This window comes from Xyrauchen texanus, chromosome 13 (genome assembly GCF_025860055.1).
Source record: "Xyrauchen texanus isolate HMW12.3.18 chromosome 13, RBS_HiC_50CHRs, whole genome shotgun sequence".
In the NCBI taxonomy this organism is placed as follows: Eukaryota; Metazoa; Chordata; class Actinopteri; order Cypriniformes; family Catostomidae; genus Xyrauchen; species Xyrauchen texanus.
The window spans coordinates 37,861,692-37,886,600 of NC_068288.1; the positions used below are offsets into that span (position 1 = coordinate 37,861,692).

The window sequence follows — 24,909 nt, forward strand, 5'->3', positions numbered from 1 at the left end:
CCATAACGTCAGTAGCATTATACAAGTGGAATTTAGAATAAAAAATATGCTAGCTAGCGTAAGACTCCATGGAAATAACATTAACACCTAAGATTACAAATAAACTGAATGGCTAGCATTCACTAAATCAAAACATCTTAACCTTATCAGGCTAATTAACAATCCCAAGCTTGACATATCATCATATAAGCCTATTAAGGTTATCATAATGCTACTGTAAGAGATTCTTACCTTAAGTAGCACATGTCAAGCACGGAAGCCAGGAGGTGTGCACTGTCGTTTGCCGTCCACTAGGAAAAGAGCTCTTATGAGACATCATTACAGTGAGGATTCTACCATAGAAGACAGCTGCCTGTGTTGGCAGGAGACAGTGAGGCAGCTCACTAAGTTTTGGAGCAGACCCAAAATATTCTGATATGACCTATTTTGATCTGAAAATTTTAGAAAGCTCTGATATAATGTATAGTTGTAAAATTATTGTTTTAAGTGGGCTTACAAATCACACTGAAGCTTTGACCAGATTGCTGGCTGAGTGTCTTTCCCAAGGCTGGGTATAATGGTCAAAAAGGTTAGACCTGGTCACTAAAGTCCCTCCCTTGGTCAGGTCTAAAACTAGGTCATTGTCTATCTCCCCCCACTTGAGGATGTTCTTTTCCCTATAGAGGCAATTAGGAAGCAAAGCCAGTGTACAAAGAGTGAACTACTAGCCAACCCTGCAGTTGAAGCCTCTGCACTCTGGCCTTTGGCCAATACAAATAGCCAAATAAAGCATTAAGACACAAGAGGCTGTGTGTTACAGTGATTTTACCACAGTTAAGAAGTGTTGTTAGGCATGAGGTGAAGTAATCCACTTGACAACTGATCCATGGTCACAGCTAGTTTGTATATTGGTTATGTTATAACAACTTCAATCTAGACTCATTCATTCAGAATTCAGAGTTGGAAACTAGGGATTAAGGTTTGGCTAGTTAGCATAGGGCTACTTAGCATAGTCCAGATAGTGGGGCCCCGCTGGTAGATGTCATAACGTCTAGGTTATGTATGTAACCTCCATTGCCTGATGGAGGGAACGAGACGTTTTGTCGAAGAAGCGACACTAGGGGTCTCTCTTGAGCGCTGAATATACCTCTGATCTATGAAAAAAGGTAAATGAGAAGTTGGCGGATAGAATTAGCATTTTCCGCCACCAGACATACGGGTATTAAGGCGGGGAAATGCGTCTGTTTCATTCAGGATTTTTCTGAGGAGCCGGAAATTGTCCGCGACGTGGCCGGGAGGACTCAACGTCTCGTTCCCTCCATCAGGGAACAGAGGTTACATATGTAACCTAGACGTTCCCCGTCTGTCGCTCACTTCGACGTTGTACCCTTCCCCAATGCCCCATAAAGTCATCAGAATCCTTATAGTTACCCTGGGTAGGGGAACAAGGCGACGCTTGCCAACCTGAGAACAGGCCGAGCCGAGCCGGGCCTCTTTTCTCGCATAGAGCACAACGGCTGGGGGTCTTACCCAGTTTCCTATACTTTCAGGGGGAAAAGACCCTGCGGAGACCACACCTGCCCAGAGAGGGGGAGGTAAACGTGGCAATATACACCAAATGGGCTTTTAGGTCACATGTGGGAAGTGGCGCGGTGGTAGATCCCACCACTTTGGAGGGAGGAGTTGCTACAGACACGGCGACCAGGGGGCAGTGGGAACTGCCCAAGGGAGATGCGTGTCTGCTCGTGAGGTGACCGTACCGCAGAAAATACACACAGGGGGGGAAGTCCACGTAGGAGCCCTGATCTGCGGAGCACCTATTCCAGTACAGGATAGATTGAGTACCTGCAGTGGATTGGGTCAGCTAATTCATCCGCTGAATTGCGAACCACGAGGGCTAGGGAGGAGTCATCCAGGGAGCCGAGTGAGTGGGATCTCCTGGGAGAAAAAGGTGCACGGTTTTACCTCAACCAAGGGAAAGGGCGCTAGTTGCAAGCGATCCACCAGTCCGTCAGCGTGTTACCGAGTTCTACCAGTTCGGACCTGAGAAAACACGGGACGAAACTGACTCTACCCTGAGATTGTAAAATCTCGTAAATGTATTAGGTATTGCCCAACCCACTGCTCTGCATATGTCTGCCAGGGAGGTGCCTCTGGCCAGTGCCCATGAGGACGCAACACTCCTTGTTGAGTGTGCTTGGACCCGCAAGGGGGGGGGGTCATGGCCTGGGTGCGATAGGCCAATGAAATGGCGTCCATCACCCAGTGGGAGAGCCTCTGTTTGGAGACAGCTTCCTTTCCGCTGTCCACCAAAGCAGACAAAGAGCTTTTCAGAACATCTAAAGCTCTGCGTGCGGTCCAAGTAGGTATGCAAAGCATGTACCGGACACAGCAACGAAGGGGCTGGGTCTGCCTCCTCCCGGGGCAGCGCTTGCAGGTTCACTACCTGGTCTCTGAAGGGCATGGTAGGATCCTTGGGCATGTAGCCCCGCCGCGGTATTAGGATCACATGTGTGTCTGCCGGACCGAACTCCAGGCAAGTGTCACTGACAGAGAACGCTTGCAGGTCCCCGACCCTATTGATGGAGGCGAGTGTGATCAGCAGGGCTGTCTTTAAGGAGAGGGCCATGAGTCCAACTGATTCTAGCGGCTCGAAGGGGGGTCTCTGAAGGCACGAGAGGACCACTGAGAGATCCCAGGAAGGGAACAGGCTTGGCCGGGAGGGATGTAACCTCCGGACGCCTCTAAGTAACCTGATAATCAAGTCGTGCTTACCCAAAGACTTGCCGTCTACTGCGTTGTGGTGGGCTGCGATAGCAGATACATACACCTTCAGGGTGGACAGGGAAAACCTCCCCTCCAACCTCTCCTGCAGAAATGAGAGCACTGACCTGACTGCACACCTTTGTGGGTCTTCAGCCCGAGAAGAACACCAATTCGTGAACAAGCGCCACTTTAGGGCGTAAAGTTGCCTGATAGAAAGGGTTCTGGCTTGGTTGATCGTGTCTATGACAGCAGGTGGTAGATCAGATAGATCTGCCATGTCCCATCCAGGGGCCAGACGTGGAGGTTCCAGAGGTCTGGGTGCGGATGCCAGAGCGTGCCCCGTCCCTGAGAAAGAAGGTCTTTCCTCAGGGGAATTTGCCAGGGAGGGGCTGTCGCAAAGAGTATGAGGTCCGTGAACCAAGCCCAGGTCGGCCAATAGGGAGCCATTAGAGTGACTTGTTCCTCGTCCTCCATGACCTTGCACAGCACCTGTGGTGCTGTACTTGCTCAGCCCCGTGGGCCAGCTGTGTGCATATGCGTCAGCCCCGAGGGAAGCCTCTGTTCGGGCATACCAGAGCGGGCAGTGGGAGGTCTCTCGGGAGGTGAACAGGTCTACTTGAGCCTTGCCGAACCATTCCTAAATCAGCTGAACCGACTGGGGGTGAAGCCTCCACTCTCCACTGTGCAAGTGTTGTTGTGATAGAGCATCTGCCACCACATTGAGGTTGCCGGGAATGTGAGTGGGGTGCAGCAACTTAGGAGGCTCCAAAAGGAGGAGACGACGGGCGAGTTGTGACATGTGGCGGGAGCGTACACCTTCTTGGCGATTTATGCACGCTACCGCGGTTGTGCTGTCTGATCTGATCAAGACGTGTTTGCCCTGAACCAGCTGGAGAAACCTCCGCAGGGCAAAGAATACAGTGAACAACTCTAGGCAGTTGATGTGCCAGCGAAGCGGGGCCCCTTTCCAACAGCCCGCAGCTGTGTGCCCGATGCACACGGCGCTCCAACCCAATTTGGAGGCATCGGTTGTGACAAGGATGCATCAGGACACCTGCTGCAAGGGGACTCCTGCCCACAGAAAGCAGAGGTCTGTCCAGGGTTTGAATATTTAGCGGCAGGCGGAGGTGACCATCACACGGTGCGTGCCGCGGTGCCATGCTCATCTCGGGACTCGAGTCTGGAGCCAGTGCTGAAGCGGTCTCACATGCATCAACCCCAGTGGTGGGACCGCAGTGCCTGGCTTGAAGGTGGCGACGCATTCCAGCACTGACTGCACGCGCTCGTTGGTGAGGCGCACTGACATTGAGACTGAGTCTAACTCCATTGCCGAGAAAAGAGATGCTTTGAACCGGGGATGAGCTTGTTGTTTTCCCAGTTGACCTGAAGCCCTAAGCGGCTGAGGTGCCTGAGCACCTGGTCCCTATGGGCGCATAGTAACTCTCGGGAGTGGGCCAGGATGAGCCAGTCGTCGAGGTAGTTAAGTATGCGGATGCCAGCTTCTCGGAGCGGGGCAAGGGCTGCCTCTGCGACCTTCGTAAAGACGCGAGGGGACAGGGACATGCCGAAGGGGAGGACCTTGTACTGATATGCCTGGCCGTCGAACGCGAACCGTAGAAAGGGTCGATGTCAAGGCAATATTAAGAGGTGGAAGTATGCATCCTTCAGGTCTACAAGGGGACAAGCTGAATTTTGTTTTTGGTGTTTATCAGTATCATGCTACAAATTATTTCAGTTGAGCTTAATTTGTATTGGATTGAACTGGTTGAAAAACTCTTTTTTTCAAAGCTGAGTGTCTATATGGAAAGATGGCCAATTTCATATGTCAGCTGAACAACAACTATTGAGTTGAATAGGAATGCTAACGTATAGCTTTCCCAAGATGTTTTAGCCCTGCTTGGTTGGAACTTTCCTGTTTTATAATATGCTTTCATTTTTGTCACATTATAATAATGTACTTTGATTCAAAAATAGGATAAGACTAGACAAAGTACTTGTCTAAAATAATACATCCACAAAGCCAAGATAAAAATCACAATTCTGACCTCATTCATCTTACTTTAAAAGACCTTTTCTGAAATGCTCGGCAGACTGAACTTTCTTTCGTGAGGTGGCATATATAGAGCTGGTTTGACATGTCAGGGGTCCATCTCGCAGGCATTTGCTTTCTCCAAACACCATTGCGCTGGTCCCTTGTGAAGCAATTTGCTCTTGTAGATCATAAATTACTCAGCGTGACTGGGATGTCACAAATTAGAGATGGGTCAGTCTCTGATTGAAAAGTCCACATGTGAAATACTAAGGGCTGGTTTGCCTTGTTTTTCACCATTCAGAGAGCATACAACGATTCCCTTCTGTCTTTTCTCTTGAGCTTGGCTAACTAGAGAGCCTGCAGTGTTGTTTAAGAGGTATTCACTCATTCACAGTGGAATTACTTTGTATTGTCCTATAGCAAGTATACCCAATAATACAAAATACAGTATCTGTCCAGGGTTTGAGTAGGTTTAAGTGTCCAAATACATATTAGGCTCATTGTACAGTTAATTATGAGCACAATATGGCTACTTTTGAGTTATTCGGAACCTGCAATTACTGACGTAGTGATCCATTTTCTCTTTTCTTTATTTTACATTAACTGCTGCTCTAGCTTCCATAGTAGCTTACTATTTTAATTTGGCATTGTGTTACTGCAAATATGGTTGGTTCTTGTACAATTATTTGCTTGTGATGTTACTCATTTGAAAGTCATGATGGATAAAAGCATCTGCTAAATGATTAATTGTAAATGTGCATTATAACCATCGCAATATTTTGCCATTTTGAGGTTTTAAACAACATGAATGCCAACATGTCTGACTGGTTTGTTGTTATCTATCTTTAATGCAAGATATACTATCAACAAGTAGTAGTTCAAGTCCATTTCACATTTAAATGCCCTTCAAACCATTATATCACTGGTTTAACAGCTACTTTACTGAAATACTAAATACCTGTGATGTATATGCTTCTTTGACAAAACAAAGAAAATAAAATGCCAGCATACACATATATTGTATTTGTATGCCCATTAATGGTAAAACATGCTTTTTGGCACCACCAAGGTCAAGCTAATGGGGGCAGGCTAACCAGCCAATTCCTGACCCCCTGGTTGTCATTCCCATAATTGCCTACATGAACTCTATGTGTACAGAGATGCATTGAGCGCTGTTTTGACAACCATATTTATCTACAGTATGTACATGGCCCAATCAAGTAAATAAGAAGGCTATATGTGAACACCTGATGTCAAATTGCATTTCACTGAACGATGCATGTTATAGAGTAAAATTGTATGGTAAGTTGGTCTCTTATCGTTATTGCATTGATTTCACCATAATCTGTACAGTTCACTTTTGACTGGGAGAAGTGAAGTTCCCTTTCAATATGCTTTTGTCTTTTCAAATAACATCAAATAAATGTCCAGAGACAGTAAACTATTAGGCTGTTTTCATCTGAGAAGACTTATACTCTCATGCACTCAAACACATACAGAAAGACAGGCAGGGGCTCGAAATGTGAATTGCAGTGTGTTGTGGTATCCACACAGTCGAGTGCACCTCTTACAATATCTCCTTGACAGCAGGTAAGAAGAAAATCATGTCTCTGGGAATGAATCTTGGCCATGCTTTGACATTACATCTGATGGCAGCCAAGTATAGGGTATTGTAGCAAACCGCTTTGAATCAATCTTATAAAGATACTCTTAAAGTCACATTGGGAGGCACATGAATTTATTGTGACATTTATACAAGGATGTATTTTGTCACATTAGGCAAAGAAAAGGTCAATCTTTTATAAACCTCAACTAAGGCTCTGTCAGCAGAGAATGATCCCGGTCAAGGTGTGTTTGGCAAGAGACACATTGGGGAGTTTCATGACACGACACACAGCATGAGTAGGAGGCACTCTATGTGGCTGTGCTGTACTAAGTGAAAATGAGCTGTATATGATCACAGGGAAAGGTAAGATTATTCTCTGAAAGTCTAGGCAATAACTGGAGTATGAGGGGACACTGTGCAAAAATGACCATTGCTTAACAAGGGGTGCTTCTCATTCTGAAATTGTTCATCCTTGTTTCCTTTTTTTCCCATCCTTTCTCCACCCTCTTACAAATGAGGAAAGAATGCAAGCACAGGACATGAGGTAGAAGGAAATTAAGGAAGATTTAAATTTAAAATGGAATGTCCTTGCTTATTCAAGAGTCACTTTAGAGCGCCAACAGTGCGCAGTTGCATTTCATCAGTGTGCTTGCTGTCATGTTGTTGAAACCTTGTTTTAAATTGGTTACGTATGTTTTCATGATAAACACATTTAATTAAAGATGCACTGTTGAATTGTGTGATGATTATGGATTATTTGAACTGCAAAGGTGAAACTTCAATTAAAACTGTCGTGTCAGATGTGAAAGGGTTGGAGAATTATGAGTGCATCAGGTGCTTAAAAATAAGACTTCCACATTGGATCCATTTGCACTTCCTCCCTCAAGCATCCTCTGTCCTCGATCCTTGCAATGAATTTTGAGAATTTATATGTCCTTCATGATGGCAGATTTTGATTGGTTTCCAAGTCACAGGCTCAAGGAAGGAGGATCGAGCTAATGGGAATGAAGATTTAAGAAATGAGAAGCACCTAAGGTGTTTCTCGTGTGTGTGTGATTGTGTGTGCATGGTTGTGCCCCATTGAATTAAATTGAGAATGCTTTTAAATCCAATTCATTTCCTGAAATTAAACTGAAATTGAACTTTAACTCGAATTTGGAAGTAGAATAATAAAAAAAATATTTAAAGAAATGAATTTAACAGCTATAAATGTTTTTTTTTTTCAGTATGTTTTTTTTTTCATACATGCATCATTATAATATCATACTATTAAAGCTATTCCCCGAAACATTAGATATGATAAAAATTTTAATATATAACAATCAATGTTAGTCACCCATTTTAAAAAGCTGTATTTAATGTATGTGTTTCATTATATTTAAATTTACATTTATTTAAAACATTAGAATGCTCTTTTTTTTTGCCTGGGGAGAGACCAGCGGAGGGAGAGGGAAGAGGGAAAGGGTGAGTGGGAGAGACACAAAGTGAGAGAGAGAGAGAGAGAGAGAGAGAGAGAGAGGTATTGCTTGCCTGTCCCCAGACACATCATCGCTTGGTCCTCAGCCACTCCTCCCCCCTCTGGCCGATGACACCCTCCTCCCCGTCATGCCCCCTTTCATTGGTGGCCTCCTGAAAAAACAATAAATTAACAAATTGCTAAAAGATATATAGATATAAAAAAGAACAATAAAACAGGACGTGTTGTGTGAAGTTTATTTACACAAATAATCTTGTTGTTTCTGTGTGGCACAGTATTAGGTATGTAACAGGATTGCGTATTTAAAATTGAAAATATAAGTAACTGTATTCCACTACAGTTACAATTTAAATCGTTGGTAATTAGAATACTGTTGCATTCAAAAAGTAATTTGATGACTGTAGACATTTTAGTGTCATTTGTTTCATTTAATATTTAGTCCTTTCAGATGGGAAACATTTATACATATAAATTATTCCATCCAAAGTGCATTTGATCAGCGGTGAAACACTTTCTTAAGATGTGTTACATTCATACGAGCAGACAGAGAAGTAAGTTTGAAGTAAGTTTGGAGCAGAAGAAATAGAAATAAACCTTGTGTAAATTTTTTAAGCTAAAATGCTATTTCTAGTCATTTTAATTTACATGTTACCAGGCACGATCATATTTTTTTAACAAGAAAATTAATGTTGGATCATAATTTATTTTTTTCTAGTAATACCTTTGATATTAGGGCAAAAATCGTATTCTTGATAACAATTTTTTTATTGTTTTCCTGTAAAAATATCAAAAAATCCTTAAAACATGATCAATTTGAAATATCTTGTTTTAGAAACAACACTGCATAGGATATTTATGTTTTTCAGAGAATGTATTTTTAACATGTGTAATCTGTCTTACTGTACTGGCAGAGTTGTCATAGTCAAAACAAGTGAAAACATCTACCAGTTTTGAAGATGTAATCTAAAGTATTTCAAATACGTTATTGACCTTGAGTCATCTAATGGAATACATAACAATTGACATTTTACAATATGCATTCTGTATTTGGAATACATTTCAAAAGTAACCCTGTCTATGAGTTGCCTATTTAAAATAAAACTCATTCATTGTCTCCCATAAAACACTTTGTACATCCCTATAAAATGCCAGACAGTGAAATATTTCCCTGTTGGTTGATAAAATTTAGAATTTGGGTCATCTCCTACAATGCTACAAAAACACGCGCAACAATATCATGCTCATCTACACTTGCTTCCAAGTGCATGAGCACTGTATTAATGCACACTCTATTCACCTAAAAAGGAACATTCTGTCATCTTTTACTCAGCATCATGTTGTACAAAACCTATATGACTTTATTTTACATGCAGTAAACAAAAGGAGCGGTATTACAGAATATTCAGGTCCTGCTTGCCAATACAGTGGTAGTTGGTTGTTTTTAGCACTTAAAATTGCAAGTTCTGGCATGAACACATGCTCCACTGTGAAATAGTTTCTCTCATAGCATTAATGAATGTGCAATGGATGTCAACAGTTTCATAGAATTTTTTTTTTCATGTAGTTCCTCACCAAAACCTATTGTATGCCTTTAGAAGACTTGGAATAAGATGCATGTTGCATACTTTTAGGATCCGTTTACGTTTTGTTAAGCGAGTCACTGTCAGCTGCCACTGTATGACAAGATGGACTGGGATATTAATTAAAACATCCCCTATTGTGTTTTGTATAAGAAAGTCAATGGTGTTTGGAACGACATTGGATGTGAATTCTGACAAAACTGTCATTTATGTGAACTATCCCTTCAATAATAAGCTAGGCCAGGTAGGAGGTAAACAAAGTAAAGTTTAATTAAAGAGCACAATCAACACTCCAACACTGTAATGTGTGTAAAAGTCACTTTCACAGTCCACCTTTAGAATCACACAGCGCTCCTGAGCCAGTCATTCAACTGCAGCGGTATCAGGAAGTTCATTATGTAACGTTTGGTGTCCCACTGGATTTTGCGGTAATTACATGAAACAAATATCTTAATTGTATGAACGTGTCTGATAGCTGTATATTTGTCCTGGGTGTAGTTTATATCCTGGAACTCTGACACTCTCTCTCTCCTTCTCTCTGTCTTTCCCTGTAGATAATGAAATTGAGCTTTGCAGTATCTTTGCCATATCCTTTCTATTTCCGTTGGTGGTTTTTCACTTGGGAACCTTGAATATTGATATGCGAACAGCCAGGACTCAAGTGATACCCTCCGGAGGACAGTTCTTTGCCTTCATGTCCCTTCGGGTTATAATCTGTTATGTTAATATTACTTTTATGTGCTTTTATACCTTGTGTGCCTTTGTTGACAAAAAAGGACAAGGCAGCCATCTGCTTACCTCCACACGTTTGGGGATACATTGTAGGAGATGGTAGGGTCCTCATCTGTCTGCAGTAAAGGGCCCAGTACCCATCAGGAAAGGTCAAAATTATGGTTTAAGAAAGTAGTAAAAAGAGACAAATTTCTCCATGTTCTGGTGTTTTATTGTTCTGAGGATAGAAAGGTATTTAGGAGAAGAATACCTCTGAATGTGAGCTTGTTGCCTGTTAAAGCTGGAATTGAAAGACAATGAGAAAAGGAAGACCCTGATAAGAGGTGAATGAACTGTCTAAAGGAATAAACCACAGAAAAGTAGTGTCAGCATCTGGATATGTTGGATAATGTAAGCAGCAGTCATTGAAGTTAAAAGGCTTTTGTAGAAAACAAGTTGTGCAGTACATGGTTGACTATATATATATATTATGTTGATTACCACAAAAAAAAATTAAAAAATAACTTATTTACAAAAAATAAAAAAGATATTGAGGCAAAGTGGTAGTTACAGTGAGGAACTTGCCATGGAAGTTAATTGGGCCAATTTTGGCAGAAATGTGAAGCTTGTAATTTTATTAATCACTTACATTAATTATTCTGCTAAAACGTGTGTATGATTTGAGCTATAACGTTTTTAAATCATAATTTTTCAGTCATTTTAGAGTTTTAGGGTTTGCAACTATTTTATTTTGTCATGGCAAAGAAGTTTTAAAACTGGTTATAACTTTACACAGAAAAAGGTTAGTAAGCCAATGTATTACACTTAAAACATGTTAACACATTGTTTTCGTTTTGTTTCTATACTTTTTATACAGTGCATTTAAACATGACATAATGTTGATTACAACTCAAATTTAATACGCGCAGCGTAGTTCTAGCGGGTAGTACATCATCGCCTCATTAGCTGGGTAATTCCTAGCCAATCGTATGTAAGCCAATGCTTTATAAGTCTGCTCACAATCATCACATTGCTGTTTCAGTGTGCTAACACGGCAACCTCCACCCCACCACCACCAGTTGAGCCCTGTCCCGCACGGGGGTAGCAGGGGCGAAAATTTCATCAAAATGTTGGGGGGGACAATAAACATAACAATTCTCAAGAGCAATTTTTGAAGGGGACACCAAGGGTTTTTTTTGTTGTTTCCCCGTTTGCATTTGTATTATTTTATTTCTTAAACAATTATTTTAAGAATATATCATTATATTATTTACAAAACACATATTTTAATGATATTTTTGGGGGGGACAACCCTCAGATGGGGGGGGGTCCTGACCCCCCCGCGATTTCCACCTATGGGGGGTAGGCTCCTCTGCCTCCTATCTCGGACTGCCGGACGGGGCCTACGCCAAAGAGAGAGACATTACTTTCTGTTTTACATTTATCAAATAAATGGCATCTTAAACTTCACTCAAGCCTGCGTGTCTTCCCGATAGAAGGGTCTTGCAATGGAAGTGAATAGGGCCAATCTGTAACGTTAAAATACAAAATGATTCAAAAGTATAGCTACAAGATGTTAACAATATGCGTATTAACATGATTTTAGTGTGGCAAAATGGCTTACTAACCTTTTCTGTATGAAGCTATATGCAATTATGCAACCTCATTGCTGCAATGGTGTAAACCCTAAAACTAACTGAATAAAGGACTATTTAAACAACTTTACATTTCAAATAATACACAGGATTTCACAGATGTAATTTTTTTTTTTATAAAATTAGAAGCTTCAAGGCTTCTGCCTATAAACCCTCCAACAATTGGGCCTATTCACTTCCATTGTGAGTGTCTCAATGTAACATCAGTTTTACTTATTTTTATTTATTTTTTAAGAAAAGGAGGGACAAGATGAGATACATTTTTGCAGTATTCAAAATTATACCACAAATACTTTTGATTGAGCTTAACTTGTATTGAGCCCAGAATATTCCTTTAAGCATTCTTTTATAGCATATATCTTTTATAGCATTGTGTAAAAAATAAGGGTGTCTTAGCCAAAGCTCAGATGGCATTTCAGGAGCTATGTACACCTGAGACACCCAAAATAACAAACAGTTCACAAACATATTTTTCATTGTATCCTCACACTTTGGATGTTTTTGATTGGTGAAATGAAACTATATTCACAGAGAATGTCATAATGAAAATTTGAGACTGAAAACGTGACTTCTTTTGACATGCAAGATTAATTTCCTGTTATCAATAGACATAATGTCTGTACACATAATGACGAAAGATTAAAGTTAATACTCTACACAGGTAGTATGAATAAGACTTGGAAAAGGAACTAACGAGTTCTTAATACAACGTTGCTGAAATTATGATGTTTGAAGCAGGGGAGGGGTTTGGCTCTCTGTTAAGAGTACATGCGCTTTGAGAGGAGAGCGGCAACAGTTCGGACAGCAGACCCGATTGTCTGACGCACCGACCACATCTCTCCCGCCGGCTTCATTGAATTTACCGGAACTGACCTTGCTTTGAGGTAAGACTGTCTCTTTCATCAATGCAATGAATTCATCCGGAGATTAAAGCATATGGACAGATCCTCTCTCTCTGTTTTATGATGGATATTTAAGAGAACGCGCAAATAAACGCGTTTGATGCATATTTATAATGCGCTGCGGAATTTGCATGGTACTATAACTTGGTGCTCCAGCATGTCCCGCTTAGCACATGGCTTAATTTTCACCACCTGGAGGACACCTGTGTTCTCTCCATAACCTTAAAACATCATTCATTTAAAAGTCCTAGAATTTTCATTATGTCACGACTGGCAAGTTTGAGATCATATATATTAATATTATGTATTTATTTATTCAATGTAGAATACTAAAATAAAAAATCTAATAGAAAAGTATTGTTTTTGCGTATTAAACCTGCGATGCGTCCCGTTAGACGCGTTCTTGCATCAACAAATTGCATGACGGAGCGCAACGTAATGAAACAGAACGCAGGGTGTCGCAAGAGGCGTTTTTAAAATTGTAATTGTTTTACCTGATATGCCGTCTAATATGCCGTTCACGTCGAAAGCATTTTTGCGAATTAGAAGTTTACATACACCTTAGCCAGTTGCATTTAAACTCAGTTTTTATAATTCCTGACATTTAATCATACACTGTTAAATATTTTCTCGTCAAAAAAAAAAAAAACAGTAAAGAACTGGCAGCAGGGTTGCCAGCAAGATACTGTAAAATTAATGGTGTCTTGCTGTTGCTGAAATTAACAGCTAGATACAGTTTTTACAGCTACAGTATACAACTGTAATTTAGCAGCATATAGCTGTCAAATTACATACTAACTACTGTCATTGAAATAGAGTTTTTACTATTTACTGGTTTATTTTAATGTTGTTGTTGTTGTGTGTTTTTTTTTTTTTTGCAGTCTATGTTACTTTTATTTTAATGTTCAGCTTTTACTTTTTAAGTATGTTTGTTAATCGTCACCATTGTTGAGTTTTGTATGCCGAGAGTTGATTTCTGTGTGTGCCTAATTGACAACGGAGTTATGCTGTAAATTAATTAAAAAATAAACAAATCAAATGCTCAATTTGCTGATAACATTTTATTGAAATATCTTTACTTGCTTCCTTGTTTTTTGTGTGTAATCCATCAGTATTGCCACATATAGTGCCATTTGCAAGGTAGGATCAAACATTCAGTCTGACCTTAGACTTTGTCTTCCAAGTAGCACAGTGCAACAACTTGTGGTTAACTTAAAAACAAATTGATAGGCTGGAAAAACATAATAATATAACAAGGAATGTCCAAGGTGCCAGCTCAAGAAAACACTATTCATCATAATGATGACTTCAAACAAAACACAACTATTGAAATTGAAAATAGAATAATTTATTTCAGCTTTTATATCTTTCATCACATTTCCAGTGGGTCAGAAGTTTACATACACATTGTTATTATTTGGTAGCATTAGTTCTGGAATTGGATAGCCTTCCACAAGCTTCTTACAATAAGTTGCTGGCATTGGCACATTCCTCCAGACAAAACTGGTGTAACTGATTCAGGTTTGTAGGCCTCCTTGCTCGCACACACTTTTTTAGTTCTGCCCACACATTTGGTATCAGATTGAGTTCAGGGCGTTGTGATGGTCAATCCAATACCTTGACTTGTCCTAAAGCCATTTTGCCACAACTTTGGAGGTATGCTTGGGGTCATTGTCCATTTGGAAGACCCATTTGCGACCAAGCTTTAACTTCTTGGCTGATGTCTTGAGATGTTGCTTTAATATATACACATCATTTTCGTTCCTCGTGATGCCAGCTATTTTGTGAAGTACACCAGTCCCTCCTGCAGCAAAGCACCCTCACAACATGAGGCTGCCACCCCAATGCTTCACAACTGGGATGGTGTCCTTCGGCTTGCAAGCCTCACCCTTTTTTCTTCCAAACATAACAATGTTCATTATAGCCAAACATTGTTTCATCAGACCAGAGGACATTTCTCCAAAAAGTAAGATATTTGTCCCCATGTGCACTTGCAAACTGTAGTCTAGCTTTTTATGGTGGTTTTGGAGTAGTAATTTTCTAAGCTACTTAAAGGCACGGTTAACTTTGTGTATGTAGTGTGTAAACATCTACAGTGTAAACATCTGATCCACTGGAATTGTGATGCAGTCAATTAATTAAGTGAGAAACAATCTGTCTGTAAACAATTGTTGGAAAAATGACATGTGTCATGCAAAAAGTAGGTCCTAAATGACTTTCCAAATCTACAGTTTGCTAATATTAAATCTGTGTAGTTAAAAAAAAAAATAGTTTTAATGACTTCAACCTAAGTTTATGTAAACTTCTGATTTCAACTGAATGTCCGTGCTGTTCTTTAATTGTTTTTCTGTGCATACACGCGCTGGATTTGCTTGTGCAGGAGCGCCACGTTTTTTAGATGATGTTTCGAATTTAAAAGAACTTCCACTGTTGAAAATGCATTTTTTAGCACATAAAAGCATTCGGTGTGAAGAATGGCGACTTACAAATGCAGCGTTTATGATGTGGGACACCATGCGAGATGCGACACAATGGCCAAAGACACTAGTCTGATACATGTGTATACAGAACATAGGCCAACAACAAGTACCGCAGGCGGAACACCGCATCCTGTGTTGACGCTCCCCAAATCCCATGACGTCTTATTTTGGAATTTGCTAGTTTTGTCTTGTACCGGTATTGTACTGTGTTACAATATTGAAATATTTATTTTATTATATTTGGGTATTGTTATTAACCCACTATTTGAAAATCTGTTGTTTGCAATGATTTGAGGTCAAAGCTGTAAAGATCAGGTTGGCTTATTACAGAACTGGAGCTCAGCTGGTTCATTGTGTTCCTGAATTTATATTGTTAAAAATAAGATAAAAAAAAAAATATAATAAAAAGCTTACAGTTCATACGGATCAGCTAGGTTTTAGCTCTGAATTCTTCTTGGAGCTGCACGATATTCCCATGAGTATAAATCCATAAACTGAATAAAGATTGATTATAATTGGTGGGTGCGCATGTATGCTTTTTCTGTGTGTCTGATGTCAGACTGTTGATTGTTGGGATGCAGCAGCCCTTCTTATCATGTCTCCAGATGGCGTTGAGTGTATAAGCTTCTAATACATCTGCTAATAAAGTAATTTATAATGATCTGACAGTGACCCCTTATGCCAGCAATGTAGGCTGACATACTGTAATATCAGTCTAGTCATGCAAGGCCATGAATAGTGAACTTGTCTCCATGACACTCCTAGAATTGATAACTGTCAGGTGTCATGTTTATGCAGGTATATTATCATGTTGTCTACTATCCTTCAATCAATTACAGTGCATTATTCATATACTGTAACAAAAAGCATTGTTGTTATTTTCACAACCATTTTTGTGTTAAAAACTAATATTCAACCATGCTTATTATTAATCCTTTTATTCTAATGCATTCATTACTATAGAGTTTTATTATTATTATTATTATTATTATTATTTAATTTAATTGTATTATTATTTATAAAATATTAGAGGATTACCATGGTCATGGAAAACCTAAAAATGGCCCAAACAAGGAAATTAATTGGAATAAAAAATAGAATAGCATGATTTTATCACAATGAAATAGTGGAATACTGTACTGTACTGAAAAATGAACAGAATTTCATATATATATATATTAGTAATATACTCAGCTTTAAAGTATTGCTAATTAGTCTTTGTGTGTGGTATCTCTAGTAACAAAAATAACAGAAAATAATTAATTAGTCTAAAGGTGTGGGAACCCATTGAATTAGTTAGAGATTTTAGCTGTGGAATTTTCTTCTTGTCTTGGTTTTAAGCACAGATTACCAGCCACTCTAGCGGTGTGGTTGGAAGCCTAGAGGTTTCATCTCCTCCAAGGTGATAGTGATCTTAGTGATAGATGGTGCATTACTGTGGTTGACCACCTACAGCAAAACCACTGTCTGCTTGTGTCACAATTCTCATATAGCTCTCTGGCTTTTAACATTTTCAGCCATATTTCCTGCTCATGTTTGTAATGTTAAAATGAGGCGGTGCCAGTCATTTTATTTAATTTGCACTGTTTGCAGTCTGTCAGATGTAGCAAATAGTAGAAAATTGTGTTTTTATACTCTGTTCAGTGTGTAGAAAGGAGTGGTTCACTCAAAAACGTAAAGTTATGTTACCATTTATTACCCTCATGTTGTTCTAAAAATCGGTGCAGTTTTAATTTCCTGTGGAATACAAAGGGAGATGTTAGACAGATTGTCATGGCTGCTCTTTTCTATACAATGAAATGGGGACGGAATTGTTGAGAATAAGAAGTGACAGAAAAAGAAGAAAATAAGAAGAACACCAGAAAAGTCTATATGACTGATTCCATGTCTACGATAGCTTTGTGAGAGGAACAGTTCAGCATTTCCATTGTTATTCACTACAAAAACTTCTCAATTAAAGTATTACACAGTAGCGTTGAGTGTAATCTGATTACCAAGTAATTAGTTACTGTAATCTAAGTACTATACAAGTACAAAAGTAGTTATGCATTACATATACTTTTTTGAAATCAGATTACAGTTACTGAATTTCAGTTAGGTTAATTACTTTTAAGTATGTAACTGGAATTGTGCATATTTCTAAACAGTTTAGATTATGCATTATGTTGATATTTTAGTGACAGCAACAAGGAAGACATTACAAATTATTTTGTGTTTGTTGAGTGGAAAAAAAATATTTTCTGTGAAAATTGTTTTAGAACATAAGTATCAGTGTTTACATTTTTAAAGTTATTACATTTTTTTAGAACTAACTTATAATAGATTATTTTTTGTATATCATTTATCCAACACTGGGCACCAGGTTTGACATAAATGACGAGACATAAAAATATTTGATGTTAGAGCTACACCAGAGGGGTCTGTTTCTCACACAAAGCAATCATATTGTTTCAGAAGGCTTGGGATATATCAATCATCACATATGGACTCAGACATTTATGGTCTTTTCAAGACAAGTTTGAGAATGACATGAGCGTGAGTAAATTACAGAATTTTCATACATAGGAGAACTACACTATGTTAGTACTTTCTATGGGCACTAATGTGGAATGCTTAAGGAGGACATTTAAAGTTAAAGGGAAATGTGGATAGTCTGCAGATGTCCATGAGCTGCTACTGCTGTGGCCTTAACGGATGCTTGAAGATATGGATGAAGCCGTCTGAAACATAGCATGCTATTATTGCTCAGTAAACAAGCTCTCAACATCATAATGAAAGACCTTAATAAGAACACTCTCTTCAAAGAGAGGTGTTCCTATCTTTGCTAGAACAAAGACTGGCAATCTTCAAAGTGGTTTCCAAGGTTAGGCTTGAACAGCGGGATGCCTTAATTTATTTATTATGTTGAAATATATAGTTTTTTGTTTGTTTTTCTGGTACAGTTTTGGAGTAAGCGCCATACATACAGTGTCCACAATGTGGTTTGATTTGTTTTGAAACTGTTATTTGCTTTTCTCAACAAATTTTTCTCTTCACTTTTCAGTCACTTGCTCAGATGTAATGGTTCTTGCAGCATGCCTAAGGTTTCATGAATAAATCCTCGCTGTCAATGCTTAGAGAAAAAGGGAACGGAATTATCATGTTCCATACAGTGTTCACCCGAAAAGTAATTTCATCATTTAACTCTTCCATATGCAAAAAAAATATTGTGAGCACTTAACACCACAGTACATTAGAGAAACATGTTTTATTGGCAGCTTTATAAATATTAACTTGCATCATATTTTTTTTATCCAAAAAATTGAATTTGTCACCCATTAATAATCCAGAACCTATGATGAACCAAACACAACTATTGAGTTTTTTTATTTATTTTCTTTAAGGTTTCTTCTCACAGAATGGGGGCTCACAAATTGTCCTCCGCCAGTGGTCTATTTTCAACTGTACGTCCTATGAGATTTCAGTGGTATCATCCTTCCTGAAAAGAAAGGTTTGATTTATGGTCCTGGAGAATAAAAGAAACAGGGAAAAAGATGTTCATTGTTCTTCCTAAACAATACAACTACAAAAGGACATGCCTTTGTATTGTTTTACACCCCATTTCCATGTTAGAACATTCAAATGAATGCAAAATCTTCCAGCTATCTGGGAGAACAATTTTTACCAAATTACATGGTAAAGGAGTAGGTTAGTAGACCCTTCTCTAGTAGGCTAAATAAGTGGGAGTGGACTTCTTAAAGTGGTCATGAAATGGAGAATCAAATTTTCCTTGATATTTAGACATATAAGAGTCAACTTTACTATAACATACTCTAAATTTCAGAAATCAAAACTTCCTCCCTGTCTAAAAAGAGTGTTTATAGTTCCCACCCTTGAATTGGCCCATTTTAAAACCTGTGTGTTTGTGACGTTACAAGAAATTGCTCAGTTATATTTACACACCCCACAACATCACACCCTTGGCCCACCCACTGGCATTCAGTTCACTTAAACAGAGAAGGAGTGAGACAGGCCTAGTGTGAACAAATATTCCTGAACACCAAAGGGGTACCATCTTTTGTACGTTTTTTTACATATTACATGCATTACACAGGCGTCTTTGTCCATTGTCATGTATTTCACGTCACTTTTTAAAGAAGCAATGTCAAGTTCCAACTTAGAAATGAAGATGCCATTCAGTTTCATTCAGCTGCTCTGCGTCTTTCTGTTCTTGCACCCATCTGTGCTATTTTTAATTGTTAGTGTATGTAAAGAAGCACTAGCTGGAAGTCTTTGACTGTTTGGATGCGTTTCTGTCAATCTGCGCCTCAGTGCATCTAATGTGTGAGTGTCATGTTTCACCGTGCTGTTGACTGTCTATATGCGGCAAATAACAGCGTGGACTGCTTGTAAACCAATTGTAATACTATTTAAGCTTTGCAAAGGAACTGTTATTGATGAATGGGGCAGTTAAAGCACTTGGACTTGACCGCAAAACTGTGAGTAAAAAGCTTAATTTGTTCATATTTTATATGTCGTGATTATTTGATAGTTTGTGGTGCTGCTGTGCTTAAGTGAACAGTTTAATATATTCCGATGCAATGTGTTGGATGTGCGTTATATGTAAACCCTGACATTTTTATTTATAATTTTGAGGAGAGCATGTTTATTCTCTTCTGATTGAGTTTCAAATATGGCTGCATTTGAGGGGCTGCCCAATGCTAAACATTCAGAACAGTGGACATTTACATTGAAGTTTAAAGGAGATGCTAAGGTCAAAAACAAGTGTTTCAGTCAGAGGGCCAGAGACAGGGTGGAACATTATAATTTATTATTAAACTATTACAGTTTTGGTGCAAAAAAACTTTACTGATATTATCAGTGGACCTCAGGGAAAAAAATAAATAAAATAAAAAAAGCATTTCATGACCCCTTTAAATGTTGAGAGAAATTTCCCTCTCTATGTTTGGGTTTTTAGTCCAATGTATTTTCATGTTCTATAGTTTATTTCGATACACATTCATGTTTTTTTTGTTAAAAGCATTTGGAACACAATTTACCTTATTATATTTTTTTACAATCAACAAGAAAATATTATAATTGTATACGTTTATATAAAGAGATATTATTTATTACAACCAAATCACATCAAAGTCTCATACATTTTTTATTTTTTATTTTTTACATTGCTTCAAAATAATAATAAGGAAGTGACTGCTTTGCATAATCAGTGACGAGCCCGCAATTCGGTGTTTCCATTTTTCCCTTCAAATAATTTTTCAGAGGAGATGTCAATAATGTGTACCATCAGTTTGCACGGTAGAAACGATGTCTGTAGAAATATCAGAGATGGCTTTGTCTACTGCATTACACATAGGCATGACATGTAACTATAATTTTGTATGTAAAGATAACATTCCTATTCACTTTATTACATCTTTTACAACTAAGAACAACTCGCTTTACAACAATCTTTTGGTGCCACTCAGAAACTGGAACTCACATAGGCCCATACGTTTAACAACACTTCCCGCTTCGGCCACAGATGGGCAGTGGTTCAAATTTCAGAAACCACAGACAGAGTTTACGTGAAGAAATTTCAAACTAATGAAGTTGAATTCACAGTGAGATCAGTCTTGACTTCAAATACACTGGTAAACACTTTAATAAAGCTAAGTGAGGTCTCACTGATCCTCTTTTCATCATTTCATTATTATTCACAAAGTTAATTTTGACTGAGACGTGACCAAATAGGTGAGTTGCACAACTGAGTTTGTCCATCCATTTCCACCTCCTCTGAGAAAAATGCATTTTGTAAAGTACCTTGGCAACTTGGTCAAGTGTTTGAGTGATTTTAGTGTTTTAAAATACTTCTGCATTGCAAAACAGGTTTTGTTTTGAGTTTATGAGCATATTATTTGACATACTGTATCTTCGGTCCTGTATGGCCAGTAAAGGTGGAAAAGCCAGTAACTCCGAGTAAAATGGTCTCTGTTGCCTCCAGTCTTCGTGAGTAAAGTTTAAATGAAAGGATATACCCACCAATTGTTTCTAAGATTCCACATGTGCTGCAAATATCTTCCTCTAATCTAATTATTTCCCTTGAAGAAACTTTCCAATAGGGCATATTTATGCTTATAGTGCTTCTGGAATTGTTGTAAAGTCCTTTTCCAATTATTTGTGCTGGAAATAATCTATGTTAAGAGGATTTTAACGTTTCCTATTTTATTTACATTATATTACCAGTGGCTTAAATTGAGTTTTTAGGTTGTGACAAAGGCAGTGTCATATATTTTAGTGCACTTAGTATTAGATCATCAATTTAACATTTTCTAAATAATTTATTTGTCTTCGATTCTGAATTTTGTACAGCATCTCCTAAGTCTTCTTTTATAAGAGACCATTTTATTTTGAACATGTCCTTGTCAGGTGCTCAAAAAAATAAGTGAGTAGTTCACCTAAAATGGAAAATGTACTTTTACTCACTCATTTACTCACACTTATGTTGTTCAAACCCCATATGCTGTTACTTCTTCATGGAACATAAATATAGATACTTTAAGCAGCTCTAGTGAGCAGGAGCTGCCAATCTTCATAAAGGACAAATATTATAGTTATTTAAGGTTCAGTATAAAGACATCATAACAGTAGTCCATATGACTTGTGCATTTTATTCCAAGCTTTCTGGGAAAAGAATAGCGTTGTATTGACTACTTTTATGGAATTTTTAATGATGTTTTTTTTTTACCTCTTTGGATATTGACAGCGGTGGTCAATATTAAGTGTTTTTGTATGCAAAAGAGCATCGTAGGATTCTTGAAGAAAAGATTGTTTTAAGATTCTATGGGAGAAAAAAACAATGAGGGACAACATGAGGACAGTAAATAATTTTATGTATGTTCTTTTTGCAAGCCATCTGATGTGATGTCATTTTACAGATACATCAGTGATTAAAAGATATTCACATTTTATTTGTCTTTTCTTTGATACAGCACAAAAAAGAAACAAAAGATAACTGAAATAGGCAAATTGCTAGCAATGCAGACACAGTGTTTGTCTTGTACTGTGTGTACATAAAAAAACATATAATTAAAAACCAAAAATTATAAAATTTTGGTCACGTTTAAAAAAACGTTAATACATTTAAAGCCTTTATTCAGAAACCAAAAAGTATAACATTTTTGGGCTTTATCGCATTTCAAGCCTTTATTCAGAAAAGTATTGCATTCAGTGCCTTTACTATATTAAAGGACCAAAGAGGATCATTGTATTTATGACCTCAACACCCGTGACCCCCCATCCCCAAAATTGTTTGGTCCTCAAAATGTTCGAAACATGGTTACGGCCTTGCTTTTAAGAAGCATTTTGCCAGATACAAACTAATTCTGTCAGCGTTAATGAGTTAACGCATGCAATTATTTCATCATTTTTAACGCATTAATCTTTCTTAATTGCGAATAAGGCACGTACCATCTTGCACGTCTAATTTGACAATAGATTCTGACATTTTATTCAGCTTTGTGTGAGTTGTAAACACTGTTAGAGTGCAGGGCCTTTGCGATGTGTTTAGTGGGGACATTACACTCAAACACACAACAGCGAATCCGTGCTAACATCAAGTGCTGTAAAAAAACCTCTTATAAAACTATTGCTGGTAAGTAATAGATTTTTGTTTGTTTTTTCGGTACGGTTTTGGAGTGGGCGCCATGCATACAGTGTCCACAATGTGGTTTGATTTGTTTTGAAACTGTAATTTGCTTTTCTCAACAAATTTTTCTCTTTTCAGTCACTTGCTCGGATGTAATGGTTCTTGGCAGCATGCGTAAGGGTTCATGAATAAATCCTCGCTGTCAATGCTTAGAGAAAAAGGGAACGGAATGCAGTTTTGTTTCCCTGTTGATGCTCTGCTTAAATTTAATATAATTTCAAATTTGCACCCATTGACGCCGAGCTTTTGAATGCTAATGTTTACCGGACAGTTAGGATGAATTATCTTTATATTGGAATTGCCACCACTAAAAGAAGAACAAGACAGACTTTTTATAGCATTCAGTTCGGCACTGGATGCCCTGACACGAATCACGTGTGATCTATATTCAAAGTGAAAAGACAGCCTGACGACTGATATATATTAAATGAGGGTTTAATGCGCATTGCATTGAATACTAGTTATTTCAATTAGTCAACATCTTAGACTTTTGGGAAGTGTTTAATGTTACACGAATAAGCTATTTTAGTGAATTTCTGTCTTTATACTGTGGAGTTTGGAAAATGTTAATAAAGCAATTTTGTTACTTGCTGTATTGTTTTGTTCTATTGTGTTGTTCTTTCCAAAGAACAAATAAATGCATTATGACAGGAAATAAGTGTATATATAGAGTCAAATTTAACAACTTTTAAAATCTGAGATTAATCACGATTAACTATGAAAAAGTATTAGATTAATTGCAATTAAAAATTGTAATCTACTAACCTCAAAGCTCAAGGCTCCTACTAGGGGCAGGTAGTGTGTGACTTACTACAGCATGTATGTGTTGGAGAGATTTGGCTGGCGGCTACAGTAGACTCACATTGTTTGCTGCATAGCTGAGCAGTAGAACAATGTGTCACACTGCATCTTCATTTAACAAGCAAGAACAACAACACAGACTCATAAATGTTTTAGTACACCATTCTAGTTAAGTTACTGGAACATGGAAAAACGTTACTGAAATGTCTGGGCTTTCTCACAAGGTGTCTGACCCATTTTAGACTTAATGCATGTTTTAGATGTTTAACAAAGGCCATTCATAATGTAGGACTGGCAGAGTGTGCCTTATCACAAGGTATGACAGGAATTTTATATTTTTTTACGTTTGGGTTGAGATTACAAGAGTTTGTACAAATATTATCTTAAACAGTGATTCTCAAACTGTGGTATGGGACACCGTTTAAAATGTATAATACAAAAAATTTACTGACATGCTTAACTTTTAGTTGTAATGCTTTATCTCAAATCTCTGATGTATTTGCTATTTTAATTTAGCTTTGTGTATTTAAAAATCATACATAGCCGATTGTCTCATGTTTGCAACGCAGGATGAGTTTAGGTATTGACTGTTCCCAAGTTATGCGCTAGCATTACCAAGCTGAATCCACTCAGTGCACACACTACAATTTTATTATTAAAAGAGATCGGTGAAGGCGAGATCAACAAAAAAGTAAATATATGTTTACCCTCAAAGTCTGTGAGAAATTACATGATGCAAGCTCCAAGAGTGGCCTGCTTTTGACTCAAAAACATTGGACTGAGCTCTCGATTTTTTTTTTTTTTTTAACCATAGTATCAATAACATAAATAGCATGGCAGAAGATTTCTTTTGACAAATGAATGAACTTTTAACTTTTAATTAAAATATACATTATTTTCATAATTAAAGTGAATGAATAGGACAGCAAATTGTTAACACATGACCTTGTGTGATATACATTGTGGTCCTTTTTATATTGTATTATTGTGGTCTTTTAGATGCTTCTCTAATATGGTTTGCAGCATGGTGATTTGTGTCAGAAAATGCAGAGGCAGGACAAAATCACAACCAAAACTCCAACGAGGGAGAAAACAAGCATAAACTATCCTGTAGGGGAAAACGAACAATCCAGGGCTGGTGCAGAGGGAAATGAGGAAACGGGACCAACCGGACAGGGATGGGATGAAGAACAGCACAAACAAACAGGCAAGACCGACTAACTAGACCAACTG

At 38.2% G+C, this 24,909-nt stretch overlaps 1 protein-coding gene across 1 annotated transcript in view; it reads left to right on the forward strand.

Moving 5' to 3' along the window:
- The first annotated feature begins 12,594 nt into the window (after positions 1-12,594).
- Positions 12,595-24,909, forward strand: part of LOC127653773 (contactin-4-like) — a 133,749-nt gene continuing 121,434 nt past the window's right edge. The window contains exon 1 of the mRNA XM_052140545.1: positions 12,595-12,690. The gene's annotated coding sequence lies outside the window, so the exon portion shown is untranslated. The remainder of the gene's footprint in view (positions 12,691-24,909) is intronic.